We start from the raw sequence: 17,829 nt of genomic DNA, 5'->3' as shown, positions 1-17,829 counted from the left end.
GCTGAGGTCAGAGAGGCTGTGTATCTTACCTGAGTTTGCCCGGCTAGTAAGTGGCCGAGCTAAGATTTCATTCCAGGTCTGTGCGAGCCTCCAAACTGGTACAGCCTGCAGCTCCCCTTTACGGGGATGAAATGGAGCTGCCCTGGGCAGGAGGGAAAAGCGGTGCAGGGGACGAGTTCCAAGCGAGGAGCCCAAGGAGGAAGAGGGAGTCATGTGTGAACAGGACCAAAGCCAGCTTCTCAGAGTTGCAGGTCCGTTGGAATCAGTTCAAATCTGAGGATGGTGAGTCTTCTCCGCGTCCCGGCCAGAGGAGGAGGGTCTGAGTTAGGATTTGGGCCCTGCAGGGCTTGCTGTCTGGCACAGAGGACGACCCCTGATGGGCCAGGGATTCTACACACAGCACATCGAGGGTGAGAGAGCTCCCTGCCAAGGGCAAAGGCACCGCCCTACCAGATAGACAACCAGGCCACCAACAGGCCCAGCCCTCTAAACTCGGGGTTTGCAACACCCTCAAAGAACAGCAACTGGCCTTGAGCAGAAGTGAGAAGGAAACACCCTCTCATCCCCTGAGCCGTGCAGGGGGCTTTGCTATCCACGAGGGCCTGCAGGTGTCCAGCCAGAGAGAGGAGGTGGCCCAGGCACCAGATGTTAGGGTGCCAGGGCCTCCCCAGAAGGAACAGGTGCAAAGCGAGCAATTAGCCCAGGAGGCATCAGTGGGGCAGCGCCCAGATCTGCTCGAGGAAGCCACCAGGATTACGTCAACCGCGGGTGAGCAGGCTTCATTAATCCTCCTGCGAATGGAGGATTGTGAGGGAACTTTTTTCTTCTCCTTCAAGGAGCCAGAAGTGGTAATTAAATTTGTCTTTTAAAATAAAAAGATTCCACGGGGGGCTACGAGCCTTTGGGCTTCCCCCGTGGTGTTCCGGGCACTCTGGCTTCTCTGGCAGAGGGAGGAAGAGCATCTATTCATAGGCTGTGGCTTGGAGAGGCCCCACGGTGAGTCAGGCGTTCACTGCCTGAGCTGGTGGTTGCTAATGTCTTCGGGAACTGTTAATTTACCCATCTAATTTGTTCCTCTACACCGGCCACAAAGGGAGGCCACTCAATTATTCTCATACAAAAGAGAGGCTGGTGTTTACTATGCTCTCCCCAGCAACTGTGTGCGTGTGTGTGTGTGTGTGTGTGTGTGTGTGTGTTGTGTGTTTGGATAACAACCTCAGGCAATGAAGGGGTGGGGCTGCTCCCTTGCTAGCATTTTCATACACATTCCGACTCTGAGTTGAGGGCTAAGATCGTAATAGAGGGCCTCAGAGAAACCTTGGCTCCCAAGGAGGTTATAACTTGAAGAGTGTCTTTAAAAAAGCAGGGTGAATGGAGACCAATGAAGGGGAGCAAACATTTGGGAGTATCGGCTTTGTGCCAGGCACTGTGCTAGGGTTTTACTTATTTTGTTGACTTTGCACGGCTCCCTTTTGAAGCAGGTATTATATTATACTTCCGCTATTCCAGGTTCTTGCCACAATATTTCTGCTTAGAGAAAACCCACACTTCTTTAGGTCCCCTTAAAAAAGTGAATCTTCTGTGAAGCCTTTCCTGACTTTACCTGGTAACATGACACAAGCTCTCTTTTGTGCTCCCAGGAAATCGTTGTGGACTTTAGGGAGACGGCAGCTTTAGCTTCCTCATCTGTAATCTAGGGGTACCCTTAGGGCCATCGTGAGGAATAAATGAAATAAGTCATAGACATGCTTGGACAGTGGCTGGCACTTAACCTGTGTTAGTCATCATTGCTGTTAATATTAGTAATAGTAATGATAATACAATCACTTATTTTATTGGTTTGCCACTAGGTTGTAAGGTCCTTGAGTATAGCAATAGTGTCCACCGTGTTCATTGTTTTATACGGAGAACGAAGGACTGTTTGACACATGGCAGGCACTTGTTTTCTAGCTGGTGAACGAATGAATATATGATCTGAGGACAGGCCCTCGTCTGACCAGCTTCTGTGTCTCTAATGTCACTACTTCACAGGGCACAACAGAACTGTTCAGTGACTCTGTTGAACAGACATACGGGACAGTTAGCTGCTGCTACCTGGACACTGTCAGGCCCGGGGAGCCCAGCTGGAGCCCCCCTCTGTGGTCTAGTCTGGCTGTGCCCAGCTGCCGCACCAGCAGTTCAGCGAATGTGCCCTTGACACTTCACCCCCAGACAGTGAGCCCCTTGGGTGGGACAGAGTCTTGTTTATTTTTAAATCCTACGTGCCAGCGCAGTGCCTGGCATACAGGAAATGCTCACATGGCTACCCCTGAACTCTGAGGTCCAAGTGGACTCAAAAAGGAGCAGAGTCCCAAATGAATTTGTCATATTTCCCTTATCATCACCCAAACCTGTTCGATTTCCTCATTTCTGTTTATTGAAGCCCGTTTTCTCAGTTACAAAGACCCAAAACTCCTTGAGAGTATTTAGTTCACCCTAAGGAAAAGAGCGCAGGCTTGGTGCTCAGACTTTTCTGGGCTTGAACCCCGGCTTGGGCAACTACTAGCTGTCATGCTTGGACAAGTTCCTTACCCTTCCCGAGCCTCGCTTTCCCCTTTCATCAAATCAGGATAAGAATACACACTTTACTCATTCTGTAAACATTTATGGGGCCCCTCATATGCAGCAGGAACCAATGTAGGCACCGGGGGTACACACATGTCAACAAAACAAACACTGCTCGGCCGGGCGCGGTGGCTCACGCCTGTAATCCCAGAACTCTGTGAGGCCAAGGCGGGAGGATCGTTTGAGCTCAGGAATTTGAGAACAGCCTGAGCAAGAACGAGACCTCGTCTCTACAAAAATAGAAAAATTAGCCGTCGTGGTGGCACACGCCTGTAGTCCCAGCTACTCGGGAGGCTGAGGCAGGAGGATCATTTGAGCCCAGGAGTTTGAGGTTGCTGCGAGCTATGATGCCACTGCACTCTACCCAGGGCCACAGAGCAAGACTCTGTCTCAAAAACAAACAAAACAATAAAAAAAAAAAAAACGTTGCTCTTGCCTGAGAGGAGCTTACAGACTAGAGAAGGGGAGAGAGACACCAGCCAAATAGGCGAGTAAACAGATAGTTTACTGTGCTATGGGGAAGAATAACACAGAGTGAGGGAGAGGGACAGGGTGGTTAGGGTTGTTAGTGTCATACTCAGGTGATGAAGGAAGACCTTTCTAGTAAGGAGAACTGACATCTGGGGAAGAATGTTCCAGTGAGAAGGAAAAGAGCAAAGGCGATAAAGGGAGAGTTTGAAGAATGACGAGGGGGCCTGAGCAGCTTGAGCACAGGGAGGGATGGAGGGAGGCAGAATAGGAGAAGGGGACAGAGATGGTTGGGGCCAGACACGCAGGGCCATCCAGGACTTTGGCTTTTACTCTGGGCCGGACGGAAACCTCGGCAGAGCTCCAGGCAGGGGAGCAAGATGGTCTGGCACAGGTTATAAAAGGCCCCTCGGGCAGCCGCGTGGAGAATGGCCTGTGTGGATGGGGCAGGGGCACGAAGCCAGGCGTGTGTACCCCGCAGGCTCAGGGGGAGGGATGGGGGAGATAATACATTCATTAATGTGCTTGAACAAGTCTGGCTAGAGTAAGTGCTCCATCCACAGTGACTGCTCTAGATGCTGGAGCTGCCCTGGCTCTGTACCTCCCTTGTCTCCTGCAGACAAGTCTTGGCCAGCCACGCGGGTCCCTCCTGTCCCTGCCCACTCAGCCATTCTCTCGACCCCCGCCGACCTTCTCCAGCCCTTCATTGATGGTGGAGCTCCGCGCACAGCAGCCTCTCCCCACGCCCCTCCCAAACGTGCCTCCCCTCACATCCTCCCCTACGAGAGGGGCTTCAGTGGACTAATGGGGCAGGAAGCCCACATTCCTGGGGGCAGGCATCCCACCCATATTCAACTGCTCTTCTAGGCGTATTGAATACCTGCGGAGAGACAGAGCTGGGCACAGTATGTCACTCCCAGCAGAATGACTGATGAAATGGACTTCACTTGCAATGGCAAATTACTGGTCATGGGCCCTCCGCCCAGGTCCCCTGGGCCAGCCAGTGCGCCCCAACCATGGTGGGCACATACACCTGTCTGTCACAGGCTCACTTCCCCCACCACGCCATGGGAGACTCCACAGCCTCTTAGGCTACAAAATGGCATGTGGTTTCCCAAATCAGTTTCCTTTTACTGCTCTGACCTCCCTTGATACCTGCCCCTATGGGCCCTTCGTTTCTCCTTTACTGGTTCTGACAGGAGACTCAGGCTCCAAGTCATGGATTCCCATATACAACTGCCTGCCCCAGGCTCCTCCGATCCTCAGTTCCTCTATCCTTTTTCAATCCGAGTTCAAGTCACAGAGGATTAATGTGGGAACTGCTGGCCTTGGGTGGAACAGGAAAACTCCTGACAGTGCATTTCCACCAGCCTGGAAAGCAGGCACTACCGTCCCCTAAAACACCTACCACTTATGATGGATTTAAAGGCTGGCTAATTTGGGGCTCTTCCTGCAGGACATAGAAGTATTGGCACCTGGACTGACCCCTACCGTCATGTGGATCTTGGAACAAGACAAAAGAGATCCTGGTCCCCAACACCAATATTCTAAAATTGCATGCCTGGCCAGGTGTGGTGTCTCATGCTTCTAATCCCAGCACTTTGGAGGCCGAGGTGGGAGGATTGCTGAGACCAGGAGTTTGAGATCAGCCTGGGCAATATAGTGAGATCCCATCTCCACAAAAAACAAGAAAAAAAAATTAGCCAGGCATGGTGGTGTATGCCTGTAGTCCTAGCTACTTGGGAAGCTGAAACAGGAGGATTGCTTGAGCCCAGAAGTCTGAAGTTGAAGTGAGCTATGATGCTGCCACTGCACTCCAGCCTGGGTGACAGAGCAAGATCCTGTCTCTAAAAAAAAAAAAAAAAAAAAAAAGATAAATAGATAGATATATAAAATAAAATAAAATAGCATGCCTGAGTCTATTTATTCCCCACCATAGATGCTGAATTATGGATAGCCACTCACAGCTGTGGGATACAGATGTCCCCAGTCATTATAAATGGGCAGTCCTGAATGTTATTATGGAGCCTAAAACCCTTAAAATGTTATTGTGGCACATCAATAGCCAGCTATGCCTGATGTAACTGGTGGCCTGGGTCTGGGACACAGATTTCCTACTTAATGCCAGGCCACGTGGGCACTATGGCACCCACGGTGTCATCCCTATCTGTTTGGAATATACAACTCTCCTTCTACAACACCATAGGAGAGGAATATTATATTATCCTGAGCAGCCATCAGGACAAACAAAAGGGAACGTGATCTTGCATTTCCAGTCCTCCCTTCTACCCCCAAGCTGCCTTTATCATAATTAAAATGCCCAACTGGCGGCCCAGCACATAGTTCAATGTGCCCTCAATCACCCACTCTACTCTGCACATCTTTGTGATGCCCTTCCTGATGTCAACCTATGTCTCCATGACCTGAATCTGCCAGGGAGCCAGCCACTACATTGCAGGTGATGACCGCAGTCCATCCAGCCACCACATCCTGGAGGATGAACACCCCGTTACCCACATCGTCCACCAAGGTGCCCCCTGCCAGAGCACAGCACCTTCCCTTGGGGGATCCCCCACTGAGCATGCGTCACATACCTGAAAGGGGTGGCCACCAGACAGACCGCCAAAGTTACAACTCTCTCTTCCTCCATCCTCCCCATCGGGCACAATGAACCTCATTCCTATTGTGGCTAGAACTTTCCCTCGTGGGCCTCCCAAAGCAAGCCTACTGTTTGCAGCCATCCAATGGCTGGACCTCATACAATGTGGGGCCTGCTATCTGCGCCATGAGAAGGTCACCCTTTATTTGCACCACAAAACCACCAATACCAAACACTACTTACTGATCTAGGCCCCTAGGACTTGTCCTATCCTATGCTGGGCCAGACCGTTGGGGCATTGACTGACGCTATCAAGTCTGGTCGCTGGCCCAGATCAAGCATCTATCCAATGAACGTGCAGATCTTTGTATCTTCCTAGGCCTGCACAGCATGACCCGTGGCATGGCCCACCCCAGATATCAAAGGAACAGGAGAGATTAGTCACCCCAGAGGGAACCTGATTCACTGGTCCCATTCCCCTAGATAACTCCTTTCTCATGTCCCAGCTACCTAAGCTCTGACAAGCTCCTTAACATTTTTCTGACCGCTCTGCAATCAAACCCTCCCGGTCGCAGTCTCCAGTTGGAGACTTCCTACCCATTGCCTTAGGTATGAGTGTGAAGTTTGGGGACAGAGGAGTGGGACTAAGGACTCACAATCTGATCACACAGGGAAAACTAGCAAATGACACAGAGAAAGGTCCCAGGTTCTATCAGCCCCCGTAACACAAAGAGCAGCAGCACTTAAAGCTTTCCCTGAAGGGCAAAATCCCAACTGCCAGCGTGGCAGATGAAGGACTAGCTCCAGATGATTTGCTAGCTGCCCAGCAGCGTGTGCCCCCAAAGGACATGCTGTATGCTGCTGTATGTGGATAAATATTGCAGGCAGTAATCCAAACAGCCTAATGGAAGTACCACCAAACCCAAAACAAATTTTTCATGCAGTACCCTGAACTCCCTAGGACGTGGACGTCCCCTACAACTGGAGGTGACCTTGTTTCAGGGGGCCCTCCTGCCTGCAAGTGGACTTTGCATACTGAGCTGGCTACGCAAAACTGGTACAGTCTACATATAAGTATATTAGCAAGAGTCTTGGCACAGTAAATCAAATGTTAGGGAGTGAATTTTGAAGAAATTGAGTTGGGTGCAAAAAGTTGCTCCCAGTAAAATGACATTCAGCCATTTATTAACGCTCACGGGGGCAGAAACCATCAGAGCCGCAGCCACACTCACATCTGCTACACCTCGTAAGTCACATGCAAGAAATCTACCCTCGCCCTTTTGGATTGCCTGCCCCCAGCTTGGCCCCCACCGGAAGAGATCACTCGAAATTAATTTCCCTCCCCAACCCCGCCATCCACTGTCTCTCTGTATTATTCAACAGGCGGGTGGGCTCCTGTCCTATATCTGGGTCCCTAGTACCAGGCTCGCTCTCTTGCTCAGATGTCAGGGAGCCCTCTTGTCAGTGGACCCCTTACCCAGGGACTCCCCTCACAGCCTGCGCCTGCACAGGTAATAAACCTTTGAATTACTTGGATCACTGGCTCAGGTGTGGGGTGGTTTGATATCAAATGCCTTTAAATGAGAGAGAACAGCAAACCCGGGTCCTTTCTCAGAATATTATTATGGTCTAACTCAGTGACTGCACCTCTACCCCTCACCCCCAGATCAGATCCTTACTTGGGCTGTTTCTTGCCAGACACACCTTCTCTGCTTACCAGGTTGGTTAAGAAAGCCAGCTTTGAAATCACTGGCTGTTAATTCCTACTCAATCCTTAGTAGCTCTGTGATCTGGGGCAAGTTTCTCAGCCTTTCTGTGACTCAGTTTCCTCATCTATAAAATTATGATCGAAATACTTATTTCATTATGGTGTTGAAAGGACCAAAGAAGACACTTTATGTAAAGCTCATAGTACAAGCCTGACACAAAGGAAGTTCCCAGGTAGTCACTCATGGATGAGGCAACTGGATTTCTGCTTCCTCCAGGAAGCCTTCCATCCCTATTTCCACTCTGATTTCTCCTTAATCCAGTCTGATCGCAGTTTGGGTCAGCACGTCACTGTTGATCATGTATTTGTTCTGCATTACATTTGTGTTCATTCTGACTTCCAAGTAAGAGATAAAGGTCCTCGGAGGGAGGGACTACATTTTACCTGGCTCTTCCACTGTCTTGCTGTGTCATCTGGCTTTCTTAACTGTCTTGGGATTTTATTTCTCTGGGATGGCAAATACATGGAATGTGTGCCAATGTGTCCCCAGCCCACAGCCTCAGGAGTCACACCAGTATTCTGTGGTGATCCTCTTCCCCACAAGAATTTGGGTCTAGACTCAGAATCCTAACACAGTGCTTTGGACAGTGTCAGTAATTTATCTAATAAATATGTATTAAGTACTTACTAGGAACCACTCCCTTGTTCAGTGTCTAGGACATAAAACTTTGGATGTCTTATCCCTGCTCTTATGGATCTTATCCCTTAGTGGAGAAGAAAGATAATATGCAAATACATAAATAAGAAAATATCAGGTAGTGACAAATATAATGATGAAAATAAAATAGTGATATGTTAGTGCCTGGGGAGGAGGCTACTTTAGATTGGATATCCAGGGAAAGACCTTCTGGTCTTTTGACCTGACACTTTGGTATGGGCCTATGAATATGTGTTGTTAACATGCAAAGGAAATTTGAGCCACATTGGCATGTTGAATAAGCCAAGGGCAGAGAGTCAGAAGACCGAGGCTTAAATCCCATCGCCTGCATTTGTGCAGTTGTGTGGTGCTGGGCAAGTTATTGAATTTCTCTGACTCTCAGTTTTCTTCTCTGTAAAATTGTAATAACACTACTACTGATCTCAGATGGTTGTTATCAGGACTAAGTAAAATAAAATATATAAAATGTCTGGTACATAGTAAGTGTTCAATAAAAGGTAGGTATTATTTTCAACGATAGGCCCATCTATTCATAACTGTAATCGTGTGTCAGAATTACTCAAAAGACAAATCCAACAGATGCCCCTTACTAGGTAATACAGCTTCTGTGTTGACTTTTGCCTAGTGAGGCTCTTCCTCTTGAAAAATAAATTCTCAAAAGACCTTCTTGTGAGCAAGAATGCCGGAGCCTAAGGAGTAAGTGTCCTGTGGCTCTCTAGTCTAAGCAGATCTGGAAGGGCTTTGGCCAAATTGCCTCCCCTATCAAATGGGAACCTGGCTACGCGCCCTTTCTAACTCCTCGGGGATTTCTGAGACTCCCAGGGATGAGAGATTTGCAAAGCCTGCGACACACACAGAACACTTGCCTTCTCGGACCAGCCGGAGCATCCAGCTGAAAGGCCGCGTGACAGCCTAAGGACAACTGCTGCGCCAGCCCTGCACATTTGGAACAGGGGCCACTCCTTCACATTTACAAGCTGGGCTGGTACATGAAGAAGAAGAAGGAAAAAAAAAAAGTCGGCAGGAAGCAGCCTCTTCAACCAGCAAAGAAACCGTTAGAATCCATCCCTGCACCCTGATGCCAGAGCGTGCCTGCCCCACCCAGGCGCTATCGGGGACACTCGGCTATCAGAAAGCCCCGGGGGTATTTTTCCCTAGTTTATCAAGGACCAGTGGAAACATTTCTCCAACTGAAGATAAAGACTCTTTCTCTCTCTCTCTCTTTCTCCTTTCTTCTAGCTACCTAACCCAGAGGGCACTTCTCATTTTCTTTCAGTAACGACCATTCCGAAAAGAAGATTATTTCTCAACCTGGACTTGAAGTAACTTGTGAAGAGGCAGGTAAGGTGGGTTTAACTAATTCATTTGCTCCTTCCTTCCTTCCTTCCATAAATATTTAATTGTATGCTTACTGCATGCCACACACTAGGCTAAGGCTCTTGGATTCCGTCCTGAGCAGAAGCAGCCTGCAGTCTTTGGGGGAGCCAGGCTGTACTTAATAATCGTGAAATGTAGAATTGCAAATTAGGATCGGAACTTGGAGTGAGATCGCATACATTTGAGTTGAGAGAGGATGTGTATAACAGTCTTGGAGACCTGGCTCTTGCCCTCCAAATGGGTGTTTTCGGGGTTAAAAAGATGGCTCAGGGCCTGGGGGACCCGCTGCCACTCCAGGCCAGTCCTGTTTCCCACCCCAAGTCACGGTTGCTCAACCCTTGTGAAGGTGAGGATGGCGATGCCTATAGAAGGGACAGAGAAGCTGGCATAAACCTGCCAGGACCGCCTTCAAGATTCAGTTCACTTTGCAGAAGTTGCCAGATAAAAGATATTTCCAGATGGAGGGCCACGTAGAAAATCCAAATGAAATATTTTTTAATAGCTCTTCCTTTGCGAGATATGGCCCAAGGCGGCCTTCTGCAATGTGATGGGAAGCACTGTAGCTTGAAAGCATGAAAGGAAGCCAGCCGGCCCTCGGGCAGCCCCAGAGCCTCCGGAAGGGGACTGTGGCCTGAACGGGCAGTAAAGATGCTCTGCGTACAGGAGACTCCCCCTCTCCCACCGCCAGCCGCCCACACGGAGCCCGTGTACCTGCTTCGCTCTAACTCCCGGGTTCTCAGAGCAGAGGGCAGGTACGTAGAAGAGTGCTAAGTTCCTTTAAGGATGTGGCTTTATGTAATAACAAACTGAACCATTTTTCCCTGTCCTTGGAGCCAAGTGGGCTTCTGCAAAGAAGGTTACCTGGAACTTGGGGACCAACCCTGTGCACAAAGGCCTAAGTGGGCAGGGCGCGCCATTAAGGGACCTGAAGAATGTCTCAGAGCTCACGGAACTGGCTTCATCGTAACACTAGGGCTGTCAAATGGGTCCACAGATGAACCTGAGAAGACCGTGAGCTCTCTGGAACAACACATAAAGTTCTAGATGTAAAAACAGAGGTGCATCTAGGGAATCGTCTTAAAGTTGCCAGGGTTTTTGAGGGCAGCCAAAATATCCATCATAAAGTTTACCATTTAACCACTCCCAAGTGCACAGTTCGGTACATTTATGTTGCTGTGCAGCCGTCACCACCATCCAGCTCCAAAATGCTTTTTATCTTCCGCAACTAAAATGCTGTTCCCATTAAACAATCATTCTGCCCTGTCCCCAACCCCTGGCAACCACCGTTCTAGTTTCTGTCTCTATGAATTTGACGACTCTAGTTACCTCATCAAAGCCGAATCATATAGTCTTTGTCCTTTTGTGACTAGTTAATTTCACTTAGCTTAATGTCCTCAAGGTTCATTCATGTTGTAGCATGTGTCACAATGTCCTTCCTCTGTAAGGTGGGATAATGTTCCATTGCATGTATACACCACTCTTTTTGTAAATCCGTCTGTTGGTAGATACTTGGTTGCTTCCACCTTTTGGCTGTTGTGAATAATACTACTATGAACCTGGGAGCACAAATATTTGTTTGAAATTTTGTTTTCAATTCTTTTGGTTATATAGCCAAAAGTGAAATTGCTGGATCATATGGTAATTCTATTTTTAATTTTTTGAGGAACCACCATACTGTTCCATAACGGCTGCACCATTTTACATGCTCACCAGCAAAGCACAAGTGTTCCAATTTCTCCAGATCCTCACCCACACTTGTTATTTTCTTTTTTTTTTTTTCCTTATAGTGGCCATCCTAACAGGTGTGAAGTGGTATCTCACTGTGGTTTTGATTTGGATCTCTAATGATTAGTGACGTTGAACATTTTTTCGTGTGTTTATTGGCCTTTGTATACCTTCTTTGGAGAAATTAATATTCATGTTCTTTGCCCATTTTTTAATTGGGGTGTTTGTTTTTTGTTGTTGTTGAGTGGTAGGAATTCTATATATGTTCTGGATCTTAATCTCCTATCAGATATATGATTTTTAAATATTAATAGATTCTCCCATTCTGTGGGTTTCCTTTTCACTCTGCTGATACTGTTCTTTGATGCATAAAAGTTATAAATTTTGATATAGTCTAATTATCTATTTTTAATCTTATTGCCTATGTCTTTAGTGTCATAGCCAAAAAAATCATTGCTAAATCCAATGTCATGAAGCTTTTCCCGTATGTTTTCTTCTAAGAATTTTAGAGTTTTAGTTGCCAGGTTTTTAAGAGGTCTGTGACTAACAACCCATGGGCTATCTTCAATACTGATTCTGGGGAGACCTTCTTCACCTATGTAAAGACCCTCAGGCCTTTGTGAATATCCGCGTGATCTAGGAATTGGGCATTTGATAACATGGATGTGATATTTGAAGCCTTCAATCCAAAAGAAATTATTAACAATTAATTCCTTATTATTAAGGAATATTAAATATTAATTAAATATCAAAATAAATATTAATAATTAAAATAAAAGGCATTATTAAGTATTTCCAAATTATTAAATATCTCAGTATGCTGGGAGCTAGTGAAGATGAAAATCATGGTTTCTCTTCTCCAAGAACTTAAGGCATCATGCCTCTTTTGAGGTGGTAAGATACAGCACACACATGAAATTATTGCACTGCAAGACAGAATCTAAGGAGACACCTAACCAGGCCCTAGATCCCATAGCTGTGAGAACCAGAAAGGCATCACCACCATGAGCTTCAGGGGCCAGAGAAATCTTGGATCTAGAGTGATGGGCAAGTTTTGGAGAGGCAGAGAGGACTGCAGTGATCATTGCCATTTACTGAGCACTTACTATGTGCCAAGCACTGTGCTCTGCCACTGCACACATTATCTCAATTACTACTGCTAATTCTGTATTTGTCATTGTCTCTATGTTATCACTGCAAGCACAGAAGCTCAGAGATTTGCCTAAGATTGCCCAGATAGTAAGTTGTGAAGCAAAGACTCAAGCCAGTTTTATTTATCTTGAAGCCTGTATTCTTAATCACTCTACTATTTTAGCACGGAAGCTTTGAAACAGGGACAAAGCAGATGTCCCAGATAGAGAAGGAAGAGTAAGACAGTGCACACAAATGGGCATGAGGAGGGTGTTGGAGACCAGAGAGGAGAGCGGGCTGGTTGGGAAGGTTCAGAATCTAGGCTTGTGGATATAAACTTGGACCAAGGGAGTGGGCAGGATTATGGGGCACCTTTAGTGGAAACATGGGGAATTTGGTTTTGAACTGTTAGAACGACAGAATCACACAGAGAGCTTCCACTGTAGCCTTCCAGTTCACCTCTTCCCTCAATAAAAATGGGAAAATTGAGGTCTCAGGAGGCCTAGCCACTTGCAGATGGTCACAGGCAATAGGGAGCCATTGCAAATTCTTGAGCGGGGTGGTGACAGAGAAGAAAACAAAGTTCCAGATTGTTAGCTTGGCAGTGAGACACAAGGGGCGACTGAAGGGAAGCAGAGGAAACTGGCAGGAAGAAGCAAACAGCTCTGTCCCTGTTTTTTGCTGAAGGATACCTCCCTCAGCAATGGATGTCTGCCAGGCTCAAATGCTGGGAAACAGCTTCCCCAGCAGCAGGCTGGCACCATCCCCCCGTCCCCCAGTGGAAGGCCTGTCTAGGGTGCAGTGTCTCAGCCCAGAGACCCCTGACGCTGAAGAGCCAGTGGCCAGGACAGGCTCCCAGCACCATCTTTATGTTGCCTTCCTGAATGTGAGGCTGGGCCAGGCCTCTGTGAACATCACCTACCTGTCCCATGGGGGTCACCATACCAGGAAAGGTAAGGCAAGAGCCCCCCAACCCCACCTGCTTGGGCTAAGCCCTTGCATGGCAGAACTCCAGCTATCCATCTATGTCCAGCCAAGAAAGCCCTGCCCTGGTTAACTATTCTCCTCTGAGCTTCTCTTTGCTTAATTAATTCTAATAGTAACTGCCATCCGTTGAGCACTTACTCTATGTTAGTCACTGTGCTAACCATTTGGCATGCACGATCCCATTTTATTCCTACAGTCCTCTGATGGCGATATTATTTCTATTTTGCATGTGATGAAACTGAAGCTCAGAGCTGTTAACTAATTTGCCTAAAACCACAGAGCTAAAGGAGCCACGACTCAAACATAACTCTATCTCCAAAGCCTGGGCTTTGCCCCATTTGATTCTACCCTTTGGGAGAAGGGGCCCTGCAGTGCAAGGTCGGATTTCAAAGAGTGGCCTTGCTGCTTCCTGACACCATCTGTACATTGGTACATTCATTTTTTCAACAAATATTTCTTGACTGCCAGCCAGGTGTTAGGCACATTCTCGGTGCTGAAGACACAACCGGGAACCAGTCTGAAAAAGTCGCTACCTTCACAGAGTTTACATTTTAGCTGGGAGGAAATGCCAAACAAAACACCCAAAAACCTACAAATGCATGTGTAGTAAAGAGAGAGTACTGATGATACTGGGAATGAAAACAAAGCAAGATAAGGGGAGTGGAGAATGGTGAGAAGTAGGATTTTAAAAGGCCCTTCTGAGGATAAAATATTTGAACGGAGACCCGAATGAAAGACTTGGGAGCCATGGGATGAGCCAGGGAAAGAGTGTCTCAGGCAGAGACAAGAGCAAGTGCCAAAGCCTCCTCCAGCAGGAGTCAGCCTGGTTTGTTCTGAGGAACAGAAAGAAAGCCAGTGTGGTTCCAGCAGAGAGCAGAGGGGTGTGCTGGAGCAGAGGACAGAGAGGTAGTAGAGCCAGATACTAGGGCCTTCTAGGCCACAGTGAAGAGTTTCGATTTCAAATGCGCTGTTCTCCAGGGTCGCAGGCACTGTGGTGTGTCGCTCAGGTGTGGTGCCTCTGCACAGCTGCAGAGAGGAGAGAGAGCGCATGAACAAAGAGCACAAAGCTCACTGAGTCAGCTTACTCAGCTCTGATCCTTCCTTGAACTCAAAGCAGCAAATCCAGGGTCCAGTACCCGAAAGAGAAGGTGGAGGAAGGTTTGACGGTGGTCAACAGGGAAGAAGGAACTGTTGACTCTGTACGTCTCGTTTGCCTTATCCATCAAGGGGTTTGAATTATCAATGGGTGTTCAAATATTTTAAATTTGGAATCTCTTTATATAGGCAAAATCTTTCACAGAAGCTTACTGTTTGCAGCGTCCTCTTCAGGGACCTCATGTGCTTCATTTCACAGAGTCCTTATAACAGCCCTGTGAGACAGGTACGCTTAATGCTCCCACTTTACAGGTGTGGGAGCTAAAGCGCAGAGAGGTTGGGCAACATGTCCAAGGTGGGAGCAGGGGTGGGCAGAGCCCGCTAGGGAGGCAGTTTCAAACTCCTGCCGCTCCCAGGAGCAAGCCAGGAAGTCCCATTTCTCAGGCCCCTTCCACCAGGACTTGCTGTGAGCTTAACTCTGCTAAGACCTTGCTGTGGAATTGTGACCTTTCCGGACGACTCCTTCAGCACTTTGTTTTGCCTCTTTTCTCGTTGTAAATGGTGGTTTGGGAGTTGTTGGAAGGGGGAAATCAGATGAATAAAATCAGGGAGGTGGCTGAAACAGGCAGTGTAGTAGAGAAGCAATGGAGCCGTCAGGAGCCTTGCCAGGGCCCAAGTGGGCACAGTCCTGCACTGCTGGCTAGAACATGGGGGCTCCCCAAGCCTGGAGCCTGCTGATGCCTTAGGTGAACTTCAGCTCTTTCTACAGCACCCCAGGGTCAGCATTCTTTGGCAGATGTCCTGATTGGCTGGGAGATTGTTGCTTCCTGATACAGTGGTGATTACTTCTGAAAGATAGGGTAATAGCCACAGCTATCATTTCTGAGCATTTACCACACATCGTCATTGTGCAAAGCATTTTCACACATATCATCCTACTGAATTCTCTGAAAACTCCCATGAGGTGACCAGGCACCCCAATGACCTCATCCTAGTTCTGCCCCTGCTGACTGACCACTGCTATTATCTTCATCCTCCATTTGACAGATATAGAAACTGAGGTTCAGAAAGGTGAAGTAACTTCCCCTAAATCACACAGCTAATAAACAGTTATGCTATGTCTGCCTGACTTCAATGCTCATTCTTCTAAGACTCAGTTGATATGATTTTTAAAACAATTTATTTTGGGCTCTTTTCTACTGTATAGAACACCTGAGTTATTTATCACTAAGGTTACTAATAATTCTGTGAAAACATATAACTATCAGCTGGCCCTGAAATGTCCTGAAATGAGTTTGAGACCCAGATAACTATGACAATTGAATAGTTTAAAGAATTTTGCATGGAAGCTGAAGCCATATTAAGATAGATCTTTATTTTTGTTCCTGTATGTGAATGTCACAAGTAACAAGGCATATGTTGCAACTTAGTTTCTAATGGTTAAAAAAAAAAAAAAGAGAGAGAGACAGAGGGGTAAATTGTCATTGTTGGCATTTTCCCAATGATATTTGCATTTCGGTTTCTATCAGAAGTCCACTTTAGCAAAGGAATGTAGCTTTAGTCACTCGGAACTGCTCTTCCCTAGGAAACAATTGTAAACGTAATAAGCAAAAAGAATAGAAAATGCCCACAGGAAAAATATGACCCATCTTCGTTCAGATTCATTGTGCAGATTGATTCATTCTTCTTTTGACAGTCTTATTCAGGAAGGAAAACTTGAAAATTTTCTAAATTTTAGGGTATTTAAGATTTGCAAGGAGTTGGGGGAGAGGGAGAAGAAATTAAATTTCAGTCCCATGGGGCAGGGATCAAGGACAAATTTCCTCAACTCTTAAGAACCATTTTACATGTTCAAATCACCTTGCAGTTCCTGAGTCTCTTCTGCATAGGCACGTACTGGTTGCTATGGGAGGATGCAGTAAGGTCATGATTGCTTTAAAATTATTCATAATAAAAACACATTTTGAGACTTGATTCTAAATGTTAAACTTAAATTTGAGCGATTTAATTGTCCGTTGAATAGGAATGAAATCCCACCGGTAGGCAGTTATTTCTTACAACCACTGTGTGTGAAATTGAAATCTTAAGATACCATTTCAAATATTCACCTTCTCTAAGGAAGTTCTCCCCAAAGAGTTGTGAAAGATAAGAAACTGACCCAAAGTCATATGCAGTAATCTCTTTTTCCTTACACACAGGTCAAAGCAGAAGCATATTATTAAAAGGAAACTTTATGTCCAAATTTGGCCGTTCTGAGGTTACCTCTTGGAACCCAAGGATATATTTATTTTAACAACTGACTTGAGCCCCATTCAAAACTGTAGCAAGGAACGTAGTAATTTATCAGATTAAATATTTAATAAAAACAAGCAACTGCAAACATATCATCTAGTCACCAAGGTAAAGAACATTAAAATGGAAAATGCTTACATGTTGTGTTTAAGAGCAGAAAGGAGTTAGGACCCTGGTCTGTTTGCTTTTTAAAACAGGAAACAGATTTTTAATTTGGAGGGGAAATTCTTATTTTAAATTCTCATTTCAACTTTAGCTTTAATTTCAAGCTCTTTTTAAATCATCTCAGTGATGTCTTTTGCTTAACGTAACAGCCACCATTTATGAGCGCTTACTATATGCCAGGTGCTTTCTATGCAATCAATCTCATATCTATTATTAGCCCCATTAGAAATCTATGTGCCACACTTTGCATGCATTAGCTCATATAATCCTCAAAAAACCTAACCATAAGTTTTGTCATCTCAATTTTACAGATGAGGATACTGGGAGTTAAATTCCTACTCTTAGGCCAGGTTCACACAGGTGGTAAAGGGCGGGTTAGAACACAGGCAGTCTGACTCTGGAGCCGCTACCCAATACTACCTCCTCAGACTTATTTTCCTAGGCCATGCTAGCTGGTAAGAGCCTAAATAAACCCAGGCAGTTCCAAAGTCCCAGCATTTAACCACCACATTGACTGGTTATGCGTAGCTAAACCGTTAATCACAACCTGTATATTTATTTTCATCTCTGGTAGAAATGAAAGTAGAGTGGTAGGTTACATATTTATCACATAATTTAGGCCTGCCTAAAAATTCTGGGGATTTTCTTTATTTAATTAAAAACAAGGATCTGATCAGGGAAAACAGTTTTATATGCTGAAGGTCCAGCTTGGACCCAAGACTGCTCTTAAGGCTTCCTCGGACAAACACATACACACACACACACACGCACAAATTTTAATTATACCCATTAGGGTCCCAGCCTTAGGACACAGGGACAAGAAAATGACAAGAGCATGCAGACAATAGTAAATTCTGGTTATACTTGTAACAAGTCATTGAGGATTTGGCTCTGAACAAGGAAGACAAAGTGTCCAGGGATTCACTTCTAACTTCAGCCACCAGCTTTCAGAGTGAGCTC

General features: G+C 46.4%; 1 protein-coding gene across 1 annotated transcript in view; it reads left to right on the top strand.

Annotated features, from left to right (window-relative positions):
* The first annotated feature begins 488 nt into the window (after positions 1-488).
* Positions 489-17,829, top strand: part of LMO2 (LIM domain only 2) — a 28,974-nt gene continuing 11,633 nt past the window's right edge. Inside the window, exons 1-2 of the mRNA XM_069469797.1 lie at positions 489-768; positions 9,374-9,438. The gene's annotated coding sequence lies outside the window, so the exon portion shown is untranslated. The remainder of the gene's footprint in view (positions 769-9,373; positions 9,439-17,829) is intronic.

Source organism: Eulemur rufifrons, chromosome 6 (assembly GCF_041146395.1).
Source record: "Eulemur rufifrons isolate Redbay chromosome 6, OSU_ERuf_1, whole genome shotgun sequence".
NCBI lineage: Eukaryota > Metazoa > Chordata > Mammalia > Primates > Lemuridae > Eulemur > Eulemur rufifrons.
The sequence above is the reverse complement of the archived record's forward strand: the minus strand, read 5'-3'. Positions and strand labels throughout refer to the sequence as shown.